Source organism: Oryzias melastigma, linkage group LG16, assembly GCF_002922805.2.
Source record: "Oryzias melastigma strain HK-1 linkage group LG16, ASM292280v2, whole genome shotgun sequence".
Lineage (NCBI taxonomy): Eukaryota > Metazoa > Chordata > Actinopteri > Beloniformes > Adrianichthyidae > Oryzias > Oryzias melastigma.
Genome location: NC_050527.1, coordinates 16,584,951 through 16,594,893, shown reverse-complemented (window position 1 = coordinate 16,594,893; position 9,943 = coordinate 16,584,951). Strand labels below are relative to the sequence as shown.

Genomic DNA, 9,943 nt, shown 5'->3' with positions numbered 1-9,943 from the left:
TAGCATAAAAAAGCTAGCTTGTTGCTTAATTACTAGCTGAGCTCCAAAATTGCCTACAATTCCTCAGTAAACTAATTTAGACACAAATGTTAGCATGTTGCTAAAATAGAAGCTGAATTCTAACTTATGCCTAAAAAACTTAGGTAGATAACAAATTAGCTGAAAACATCAGCATTTTGCTAAAATATTAGCTAAACGCCAAATTAGCATAAAATTCCTCAGAAAACTAATTAGTCGAAAAATGCTAGCCTGTTGCTAAAATAGAGGCTAAATCAGCCTAAAACCCCCAGTAGACAACAAACTAGTAAAAATGCGAGCATGTTGCTAAAATAGAACTCTAAATTTTTTGAAAATTACCATTATTTTATTTTTCTTCAGCCAGAGAGCCAACATGGAGAGATAAAAGAGCCACATGTGGCTCTGGACCCGCCGGTTGCAGACCCGTGGGTTAGGGGAATTTCAGTTTGTAGAGTCCATACACTCATTTTAAATTTGATTGTTGTTTAAATTTCACCTTAAACTAATCCCACTCCTCTCTCCCAGTGTGTCGTGCTCTCCACCTGTTTTGCTGCAAGCTTCACTCACCTCATCGTAGCGTTTACGCTTTGGCTTATTCCTGGATTTTGATCTTGCTGCATCCTGACGATGGAGTTCTGCCCTCCTGTTTGCCTTCAGTTGATCTCTTGGTAAAATAGATTTATGTTACTTTTTCTTGTGGATCAATTGGATTTGAAGAAAATGTATTTTTTCTAATTGCTTACAACCTTGAGAAGACTGGATGGATGTTCCTCGACAAACTGACTCAGGAAGATCTCATTGCATCATTCTTTGGGTTACTAGAGTGTGAATGCTTTCTCCTGAGCAGCCTGTAAATCTGAGGTTACAGGATGTTTAACAGCTGTCTTATGGTGAAAAAATTGAATAAATTCTAAATCATTCATAGGAAAAACACCAACAACATATTTTTCATAGTTAAATTGAAGCCTTTTAACACAAAAACATATTTTTTAAAAGCTTCTAGGAGTTTCCCCCCAAAAGAAAATCTTAATCATGACATTTTACATATGATTTATACTGTCAAATTTCTTGCAATTATTCTCTACCAGAGTGCTCCTTCTCCTGTTAGCATTTAATCTCAAGAAAAATCAATTTTACTAACTTTGATTTTTATGTGTCTGAATAGAAGTGAAGATGTTAAGCCAAAAAATTCTAACGGTGTGAAGGAGAAGATATGTTTTCACCGTTTCATTTAGCTGCAATTGTGACTTAAACCAAACATTCTCTTTGGAAATTTGAATTCAAAATACTTCGAACTTGCTTACATCAAAATGTGTGACAACAGTTTTGAAGCCTATGTGCTCTTTAGATTAAAGTGCTGTCAGGGGTCAGATAACCCATGGGAAAAATAACAATCCAGGGGGAGTAAATATTTATCTTTTGCACCCTCTCGAGAAAGTGTTAGAAGAACACCTGATCCCCTCTGAGAGGCCATTCAGAGTCTCTCAATTTATGGGGGTCTTATCACTCACTATCACGGCCTCAGAGATACCAGCCTGGCTTCACCTGTATCATCTAATCAATCACTGGACACACACATGGCACCAATAAACCGTTTTCCACTGTTGATATGCTTTTATAATGCAGATATGCTGCCCCAGAGTTTGCTGTACAAGCAAGTTTCCTTAATATGTGAATCTTTCATTTTCATTTATTTCCTGTTTAATCTGTGTCAGCGTTGACGTCACTAAATAAGACAAAATCAGAGCAAATCCTTGTGTGATCTGTCAGGATCACTAGAATTATCCAAATTATCGTTTCTTTTTCAGATTTAACTGTAGCAAAAGCATTATGTAATCCAATTTGACACATTTTGACCACAAAAGAACAATTAAATATAAAAACCTGCTCAAACTGAGTAGGAAAGCTTTCAGGTCTTATTTTAGAAAAGCACTAATAGAAGCTGCAAACGTGTGAAAAACCTCTCGTTAAAATACCCTGCATACACATACAATAGTAACAAGTACAAACCTATAAACTGATTTCTTACCTAACACATTTTCAAATCAATTTTTTCATTGTGTTTCAGGAAGTTATGCATTAACAGTTCCTTATAATTCAGTGGCCTGAAGCCATTGTCTGACAAACAGGTCGGCTTTGTAGCTCCTGTCTGTTTTCTGGTTTCACACTTCCTCAAAAGCAAACAAGAAGGATGTCCGCCTTTGTCCTGGTGAGAGCAGGAACCGTGTTCATGCAGATTCGGACTTTTTTATCCTCTCTGAAATGGATCAATGGCAGAAAAAGCAATGATGTCATTTTAAAGTGTCCAATATTTGTAATGTTTGCAGGTTATTAACATCTCAATGAAGTTCTGTGAACAAAATGACTCATCTGGAAGTATTTTTAAATCTGAAATATGACCTGTATACTGTTGAACTCTGGAACCCGGAACAGTTCACACAGACTACAACCACAACAAACATTCCCCAGGATGGAAAGGAAAAAAAGGATTTTATTTGCTCTGGTGTTTCCTCGTGGATTTAAATGCCCCCTTGTGAAGACTTTAAATACTTTGACTTTATACGATAGTAAAAGTTAATGTAGCTCAAAACATAAATCATTAATTATGAAAATGCACTCAGCAAAGCATTGTTAAATTGGAGTATCTGTGATGATTTATTATCAGTTCAAATCTGTAACAAGTGGTGAGACAAAATCACTGCATTCGGCCAGCAGATGGCCTCTCGGTGCCAAAAGCGGACTTAGATTGAGAGGAATTAGATGAGGGCTGCATAGTGAAATAGCTGTTAGTACTTTTGCCTCACAGTGAGAAGGTCCTGGTTCAAATCCCATCAGCTGGGTCATCTCTGTGTGGAGCTGCATCGGCTTTCTCCAGATACTCTGGCTCATGATTCAGAGGCTAATAGGTGACTAAACTGTCCTTTAGGTGTGATTGTGAGTGGTCGTTTGTCTCCATGTGTTTCAATAATAGACTAGTGAACCAGTAGCTAGGATAGGCTCCAGCAACACATGATCCTGACAAGAATCAAAGCAGGTTTAAAAAACTGGATGAATTTGAACATATTTCACTCTTGGTGTATTTCTACTCCAGAAAGACAAAGAACCTGAAACTTTCTGACATTTAAAGCCTAAAAAACATTTTTTTTTTCATCTAGGCTTCTGTCCAGGTGATCAGCCACACATCTGTTGTCCCTCATTCTGCTCTCTTCTATTCTTAGAACATTGCATATGATGAGTTTTGCTTCAGTTTTATCTGTGGTCTAAACTAAATCAATTGAAGATCTGTGCAAGCGATGAAACAGCTGTTATACTGAGAAGAGTTTTAGGGTAAACAGTCCCACAATATGGTCCCACAAAAGACATGCAACACAATGTGTGAAAAATATGACTAACAAGAGATCAGGAAAATGTTAAAAAAGAAAGACTTCCTTCTTTAAATTACAGCTCTAAAAACAAAAAATGTATAGTCAGAAAAAACATGTTAACATTTCTAAATTTTTAATTTCTAAATAATTTGAGCCACTATTCAGTTATTACGTGTTATCAGAACTGTTAAAAATAACTTTTTTGTGAAACTAGCAGAACCAAATGGACAAGGTAAGGGTGACCAAACAATAGTAGTTGTAATGTGACTTTACATATCTATACTTTTTTTTCAGCCAGAATAAAAACTGAAGACATGATGGGTTTAAGCATAAAGTTGAGTCTTATAGTTTATAAATACTTAATGTGCACAAACTGAATTGTGGTCCCCAAGCTACCCTCTTTCACCCAACCCATATGTAAAAGTAAGTAAAAAGTCTGTTTTTAGCTTAAGATGCGTCTCTTACCTTTTGGGACAACAGTAAGAAACCTGATGTTGAGGTTCTGGCAGATGAATATTGATCATGTGAGGGATAATGCCTGATGAGAAGTAGAGGACTGTTGCAAAGTCCATCAATGTCTGATAATGAACACCTCGAAGGGCATGCAGCCAATCAAATTGAGTTTTCACCTAGACCATACTGGAACTAATGATAAAGTAACAAAGCAGATTTTCAGAAAGGACACTTTTTGCCACAATCAGATATGTGTGCAAGGCAAACATAATGGACATCTCTAACTGCAGTCTGATTTATACTTTTTTGTAAAACGACATCATGAAGATTTAGTGTCCTATGAGGGCGAGTATTTTTGGCTTCTTTGTTACTTTGATCAGGAAGGCAGTAATAATGTCAAAGTGCAGGTTCTGCATAAGCATCATCTCAGTATAAAGGAGGCATGAGGATCTGCCACAGGAGGGTGCAGTGATCCAGTGTGCAGCTTTGATGCCGAAACAGTGAACAGACGGCTTAAACCATCACGAGAATTGGCATGTGACAGCTAAGAAAAAAGTTAATTGAAAGATTTGAAACACATGAAAACATGTTTAGAACCAAATCCAGTTGAGGAAACAGTTTGCATGTGTTGTTTGTGTGTTTAATTGTTTGCATTTTTGTTGGTTTTCGCCTCAAGTTCCATCTGATTTTTGATGTGGTTAAGCATTATTATTTAGCCCTGAGGTGTATTGCATAGCGTGAATTAAAACAAAACCGTTTAAATGTTTACAGTGTTTATTTGAATTAAAAATGATGTTGTAATGTTAGTTATTTGACACAAAAAGAGACAAATGTTTGGTATTAGTCTTTCTTCCTGCAGAAATGAGAGGATGGACAAATAACGGTTTGCTCCTCCATTCTTTTCCCTCTCCAGATAACAGTACCGCAAAGCCTGCTGGGTACTGTAGTCTTCCCGGGACAGAGCGAAGCCGCTATTACAACGCTGACAACGGAAATGCAGCCTCCGCACAGAACTACCGGGACCATGATGCCCAGCCAAGGATGGTTTCCGGTCGGCTCGTGAAATGTTTGGACCAGATTCTGGAAGAGGGGAAAAGTGTGAGGTAAAGAAAGGTTAGCTTTGAGTTGGCTGGAACTGAAAGCAGAGGAGAAAGCAGCGGAGGAGGACAATGAGCCTGGGGCGATGAAAGCGCCTTGGAGGCACGAACGAGCCTGGTGAGTATTGTTTGGAGGGAATGTGTTTCCGCAGACAAAAAACCTGCTGCTGCACTGCAACTTGACCGGTTTGCAGCAGATTTGGGGAGTAAAGTAGTTTTCCCGCCTGCAGTGCTGCTTTTTCTGCACCGTTTTTGTTATTTGCCTGCGTTTGCACGATACCTTTTGCTGTTTTTCCTCGTGGAAATCCCATGTTTCACAGCTTATGCGTGGGTGTATGACAAAGAAGGTGTATGTATGGTCGGCAGGATGTAGCCTGTGGGTTTAAAGTTGCACTTTCGATACTTTTGCATAGACCTTAAGCAAGAAAAATAGAAGTAGTGTTATACAACTCACCAAATCTATGGATCGTTTAACTTTCAAACAAATGTATGCTCCTTTTCATGGAAATAAATAAATATATAAAAATGACAGAGAGAAAGGAGAAGCAGCATTTATTGTATACATAATTTATCAAATAAATGTACCCATTTTGGGGTGTTAAAAATCTAATCAAACTAAACTTGCTTCGGAAAAAATATTTAGTAATTTTTGTTGCATATGTATTTGTTGATAAAATTCACATTTTTTGCATAAATTACTTTGCTTGAAATCACTATTGACTATGCCAACTTGGATATTTAAAACTCCAGTTCGTACTTATAGGTATGACAAAAATACATAAAACAAAAAACGCGATAAATTTACTATAGTTTCAATAAGTCGGAAATGTATTTTGTGCCGTCATTATATGAAAATTCTGAGATCGTTTTGCACGGGCAGTGCCTTTATTTTGAAGTGTTTGACCGGAAGCTGCGTTGCTAGTTCTGGCAGACTTCACCCCCCTCTACTCAGCAGCATCTCTGTTCCACCGGTGAGAGATCCGCTCGCGGACAGGGAGCGCGAGGCAGGTTGGTGCTAAAAGCCTTGACACGCGGCTCTGTTTCCACCTCCCAACAGAAGTCGATTAGGATGAATTTCAGCAGAGAGACGGTCCCAGCCTGTCAGGTAATTTGTGTTTCACCGTCCAAAAAAAAAAAAAAAAAAAAAAAGGGTAACCGTGTTAAAATAGCGGGTATCGTTGTAATTAGTAGCTACGTTTGTGTGTCAAATTGGCTCGCAGGTTTTCTTATCAAACATGAAAGAGTAGATACACCTGACAGGCATTTTTTTTCATTGTTTGTATTTAAACAAAATTGATAAGTTGTACGTAGGCTTCAAATAATTCCTTCCAGTGTGCATTTTCTTCTTTATACCTTCAAGGACATGAGGGAAATCTGACATATAGAGATCATGCAGTAATTGCAAATTCATTGGCAGACAGACACATCCTATAAGAAAGCATAAAACAGAGTAAATCTATTGTGCATTTCTCTCCAGCGTATTCACTCCAAAGTGAAGCCAATGCAAATGTGAGGTCTTTGAAGCCATTCTAATGGACACATCCCCTTCTCTGATTTAGTAACACAGGTTTCCTTTGGTTTCATTTGCCTGTAGCCTAATAGCCCCTGAACTCAATTTGCTCTTCTAAGGTTTAAAAAAAAAAAAAGATAAACTGCCTTGTGCTGCATCTCATCCCACTTCCTATTGGCGGTGCGTTTTTAATGGGCCATTGAAAGACAACCACGACGGTTAAGCTGTCATCTCAGCCTGATTGATTCCATCCACACCACATATGAGGCAGATCTGGGCTTGAGATTCCTTGGAAGCATTTGGCTAAATGTCACCACCCCAAGAGAAATGATGGCCAGTCAGGCCTTCAGCATGTACAGCAGCACATATGTGTATCGTGCCGATGGTCAGTGAGCTTCTGCTTTGTGGTTGTGTGGTTAGAAGTTATGCTTTCCTCTGCTGCACACAGATTGGAGGGACAATGAGGAGAAAAAAACTTCAGCAAGGCAAAAAAGGTTTTTGGACTCCTTGTAAAAGTGGGCCACTAGTCCCTGTGGTGAATGGCGTTTTTCTGGGGCAAGCTTAGTGGTGGCGCTCACCCAGCACGGATTGGGAACAGACGCCCTCGTCCTTCCATTTCAGAGAGAGGTGTTGGGACTGCACACATTCTGCAGTGTGCACCGTGACTTCCACTTAGTGCCTCAAATGTCTTCAGATACTGGTTCCTATCACCAGGCACAGCTGGTCAACTCTGTTCACCTGGTTTCTTTTTTTGTATTTCAATTTTTAAGGACGTCACTGAGGGACATAGACAAAGATCCACAATGGCGGATCCACAATTTCTTGATCAGGGTCTACCTCCAACTTCGTGACTTTTTCCTCCTAAATCCCAACCCCTGGAGGAAGAGGCAGACTCCTATTTAAAGATGGCATAACCCAGCCAGCTGCTGTCGTTTCTGTTCTCTTCATAATTAAATCAGCGCTAGTAGACCTTGCCAGGGAGGGTGTTTGCGCTCTGCAGGAGGTTACACAGTCGGGACCTTTAGGCAGTATTGAAAGACTACTTACTATACCAGGTTGGTGGCTTCAATTCTCACAGAGCTCTGTCATCAGGCAGAAGATTTGGACTAAGTGTGTCAGTTTTCAAACATGATGCTGTATTTGTTCTATAATGTTGAATGTATTTACAGCACAGAGATGGTGATTGATGGGTAGCTGAGTTTGACTGACTCATGGAAGTGTTTATATTTTGATATCATCACCCTTGTGCTATCGTAGGTATGTTAATGTTAGGAGTGGGGCCATCTGGACCCCTCAAGACATCGTGCAGAACTTTTTTTTGTCAATGATTTTCACTAATGTCCATGGCAGACATGAAATCCTGTCCACCGTTGTCCACATTTGTCATGGGATGGATAACACTTCATTGTAAGGCTTGGGTCATCTGGACCACATAAGATGGCACAAGGGTTAATTGTGTTTTTATCACCATGCTTTGGTTGACTTCCAAAGGTGTTTGCACAGTTTGGACCGTGTTACTTTGAGCTATTTCTGTTGTGTGCGATGGCTAGCAAGGAAAGAGTTAACATCACAAAAAGGAACTGGGCCATCAACATCCCTTTTCTCATAGGCACACATTCTTTGGGTGTCTATGATGGTGACAAAACTCCATGTGTAACACAATGGGATAATACAAATTTGAAAATTTGTGTTAATTATTGTGGTGATGGATCGTGCAATAGTGCATGCAGTGAAGCTGTTTATGTTTGTGTGGCGATGGATCATGAGTAAAAAAATAGTCCCAGTATTTGTGGTTCTGACGCACCGCTGCCTTTAATCCACTCTTAGTTTCATTCTAAAGATGTTTTCGCTTCCTTTGGAACAGTCACCACTCTGCTTGACTATTTTGAGTCATCCAGAGGAGCCTGTGGCAGGTATAGGTGGGTGTGTAGTCGATTTGTTTGGTTGTGAAGCCTTAAAAACCCACTCTGCTCTTTGTGCTGTCAGGCATGATTAAAGGCCTGCTTCACATCTGAGCTTCATTAAACCAAACTTCTTCTTTTTGATTGGGAAGTTCACCTTTCGCCCTACTGGTAAGCTGATATAAAAATAGCTGTTGTGTGTTTTTTTATTCAAATAAAGTGCTTTAATCCATGAATGTGGAAGTGTTAGAAAGTATAGATTCCTTTGACGGATGTAATGTTTCTCTGTTAGGAAACTGTTATTGCATTACAGCTCATCAGAAGGCCTCGTGCCATCGTATCTAAGGGGACTTTTTCTTATCTCTGCATAGAAAATAACATTACAACACAAGACTGGAATTTAGTTAAACCAAGATTTGATAGAAATGCAACCTGACAAAGGGCACCCTAAGACTCCTAAAAGGATGATTTACAGCACATTTCATTAGAGCAATTTAGGGATGTTTGGGAGGACTGTTGAGGGACCCAGGTTTACTCCAATAAATACGCAACCCACTGTGTATTTATATTGCTACATCTACTTTCATGATTATGTGTTTTGGCTCCACAGTTATCAACAGACCAATAACTGTTGGAGTTGTAGTAATAAAAATCCCTGTGACATTGCGGTTCTAAATTTCTTGGGTTTTAGGTTCAAGGGATTCCTTTAGGGTGAATTTTTTTGTGCTCCACAAATGGAAAGGAAAGGTTCATGGAGAATGAAGTCTGATTGAGGTAAACACACATTTTAGTCTTTCCATTTTGGTTTATCTGTTTGAGTAGATGTCATGTCCAGTCACTCTAGGTGTCATGAATTGACTCCATATCTTTTGGGATTCTTGCTCAGATGTATTTAGTGATTAAAGCAGATATGCACTGCTCTGAGTTCACAGAGTTGTCTTTGACCTACCTCTGCAAGCCAGCCACATCACGGTTTGTCTCATCATGAACCAAATCATTCACATTCTCCAAACAAGCCATAATTTGGGATCAAGTGCCGTAAAGCTGCTTTTCCATCATACAGTTTTGGCGCTGCACGTCAATAGATGAGGCAACGTACCTCGGGTGGAGGTGAATATTGGTTTCCTTAGTATCGAGACTCATAGTGGACAGGCTTGTTGTAGTAAGGAGGACTAAAGCTAGGGAACGTCTTCCTGTGTGAGCTAACTCTGTGTTATTTTTTGTTCTTTCACGTCACAATAGAGAAAAATTATGCAATAGTACCGCTGTCTGATATTCTTTCAATTTGACATAAACCAGTAAGATCAAATAGTTAAAATGTACACTTGTGCCTCGTTTCCACCCAGTGGAAGGGTGCTGTCCAGTATGGTCCGGTAATTTGAGCTTTTCCATTATAAAATGGACTCATTAAGCCAAACCGAACCGTACCATTTCTGGGCCTGTGTTGGTTATAGGTAGGGGTGGGCGATACGACGATATAAAACCGTCTTTCGATCTTCAAAGCTGACAATCTGTCATTTTTGAGAGATCGTTTTATCACGATCTTCTACAAAAGCTGCAAGAGCGAGAAGGCAAAAGCTTGTTGACTGCCTGTGACTT

The 9,943-nt window shown here is 39.3% G+C and overlaps 1 protein-coding gene across 4 annotated transcripts in view; it reads left to right on the top strand.

Annotated features, from left to right (window-relative positions):
* The first annotated feature begins 4,825 nt into the window (after positions 1 to 4,825).
* phactr4b (phosphatase and actin regulator 4b) overlaps positions 4,826 to 9,943 on the top strand; it is a 48,494-nt gene continuing 43,376 nt past the window's right edge. The window contains exon 1 of one of the 4 annotated variants that reach the window (XM_024267297.2): positions 4,826 to 5,051. The gene's annotated coding sequence lies outside the window, so the exon portion shown is untranslated. Of the gene's footprint in view, positions 5,052 to 5,643; positions 6,039 to 9,943 lie in introns of those variants that run through there. The other 3 variants (XM_024267298.2, XM_024267296.2, XM_024267301.2) reach the window with 3 other exon arrangements.